Source organism: Schistocerca americana, unplaced genomic scaffold (genome assembly GCF_021461395.2).
Source record: "Schistocerca americana isolate TAMUIC-IGC-003095 unplaced genomic scaffold, iqSchAmer2.1 HiC_scaffold_717, whole genome shotgun sequence".
In the NCBI taxonomy this organism is placed as follows: Eukaryota; Metazoa; Arthropoda; class Insecta; order Orthoptera; family Acrididae; genus Schistocerca; species Schistocerca americana.
In genome coordinates, this window is record NW_025726475.1 from 32,501 (window position 1) to 35,000 (window position 2,500).

Consider the following 2,500-nt stretch of genomic DNA (forward strand, 5'->3'; position numbering starts at 1 on the left):
TATTGCGCCTTAACGTAACCTGTATTGCGCCTTAACGTAACCTGTATTGCGCCTTAACGTAACCTGTATTGCGCCTTAACGTAACCTGTATTGCGCCTTAACGTAACCTGTATTGCGCCTTAACGTAACCTGTATTGCGCCTTAACGTAACCTGTATTGCGCCTTAACGTAACCTGTATTGCGCCTTAACGTAACCTGTATTGCGCCTTAACGTAACCTGTATTGCGCCTTAACGTAACCTGTATTGCGCCTTAACGTAACCTGCATTGCGCCTTAACGTAACCTGCATTGCGCCTTAACGTAACCTGTATTGCGCCTTAACGTAACCTGTATTGCGCCTTAACGTAACCTGTATTGCGCCTTAACGTAACCTGTATTGCGCCTTAACGTAACCTGTATTGCGCCTTAACGTAACCTGTATTGCGCCTTAACGTAACCGATATTGCGCCTTAACGTAACCTATATTGCGCCGTAACGTAACCTATATTGCGCCGTAACGTAACCCACATTGCCCCTTAACGTAACCCACATTGCCCCTTAACGTAACCCACATTGCCCCTTAACGTAACCCAACACACGTTGGGCCTTAACCCAACACACGTTGGGCCTTAACCCAACACACGTTGGGCCTTAACCCAACACACGTTGGGCCTTAACCCAACACACGTTGGGCCTTAACCCAACACACGTTGGGCCTTAACCCAACACACGTTGGGCCTTAACCCAACACACGTTGGGCCTTAACCCAACACACGTTGGGCCTTAACCCAACACACGTTGGGCCTTAACCCAACACACGTTGGGCCTTAACCCAACACACGTTGGGCCTTAACCCAACACACGTTGGGCCTTAACCCAACACACGTTGGGCCTTAACCTGCTCTGTAATTGTCATACGACGCGTTAAATTAGTGTAGTGTTGCCTAACTGCAACCCCCGCAATATAGTTTGCTACTCGCACTGCCCGGTCCCCAGTGTATCGCTTCATGTTAAACACCTTGCAGCTATACACTGTAATGTGGATGGCAGCAGGACGTACATGCTCAATGCCCTTTGCAGTTGTTCATTGGCATTTGCAGTTGTTCATTGGCATTCGCATGTGCGAAGCACTTAGCCTACGCTGTGGTACGGCCTGTGTCAACTGTCCGCTGATGTTGTACGTCCAAATCACACACTGTACTGCACATTGGTCCTCATGTACTGAATGATACATCGTGGTACATGTGACCGTACAACGACTGCGCCAACAACGGCGAACCATGCGGTCCAAATGTTGTGCACTCAGCTACGTGTCGTCTCCCTATAAGAGCTGGATTGCAGTGTGGTATGCCCTGGATGGCGATCAGCATGAGCCGTCTGTTGATGTAGTGGCGCGTGTTGTCAGACGTAGTCGTCTCTTCTCACACACCGTGATAGCATGGTGCACTGCGTTCCACATCTGCGACATGCGACAGAGGCCGGTTGACAGTCGTTCGCGCAATGGACATCGCATACGTACGGGGGCCACCTTCCACGTGTTCGCGAAGCGTGCACATGTTGTTGCGTGTATGTGGGCAGACATAGTGTGTCGTGACACCTGACACAGGCATGCAACAATCGTTGAATTTGCAAATGGCGATGGACGCCTACGTTTGCTGGTGACGTTATGCAAATGAACAACTGGTAAACCGTTGTGGTGCGGTTGTTCTCGCTAGAGGTGAATCAGTGATGGCGACGATCGGTTGAGCTACCAACCGGTTGTTCCAGCGATACCCACCATGCCCACGAACGTGAATGGCATCTGGGTGTGAAGCGATACGCGGCGGTGGCTGGGTGGGACCGTCCCCGGCCGGTGAGGGGGGGCCTCCCGGCGTGCTGGCCGCGCGGTGCGTGGGCGCACGCGCTACAGCCGGCTGGTGGGGGCGGCCAGTGGCAGGCGCGCCGGCCGACGGAGGCGGCAGGCGGCGCAGCTGCGCGCCGGCGCACCCTGCACGCGGCGCCGTGCGGCCAAAGTAGGTCCTCGCGGGCCCGGTGCGAAGCGCGGTGGACATCTGCAGTGTGCTGGTCCGATTGAGGACTGTGTGCGCTGAGGATGCGCCGCCGCCCGGCGCTCGGCGCCGCGACGCCGTCTGCTGCTCGGTCGCCTCTGCGGTTCTCGCAGGTGGTTTGTATCGCAGCTGTGCGGACGTGTTGGCGCGTGCGCTGTGCTGGGAGAGTTCGCTTCGGCACCCAAGTGGGGCTTTTGTCCTTCTGTGGCGCTGGCGTTGGAGCTGCCGGTCACCGTAGGTGGCGCGTGTTGTCTCCCGCCGGCAATGCCACGACAGCACGCTCCCGGGCCTCTGTCGGCAGCGGCAAGCTCAGTTGGGAGCACGGGTGGTCGCACCTAAAGCGTCTACTCGCCAAACTCCGGGCGATTGCGCCTCTCTCGAACCCGACCAAGTACTTAGGACGGCGCTGCGCGCCGCCGGGACCTGAGAGGGTTTCGAGGTGTATTGTGCAGGGGAGCTCAGCCTCCTCCTGT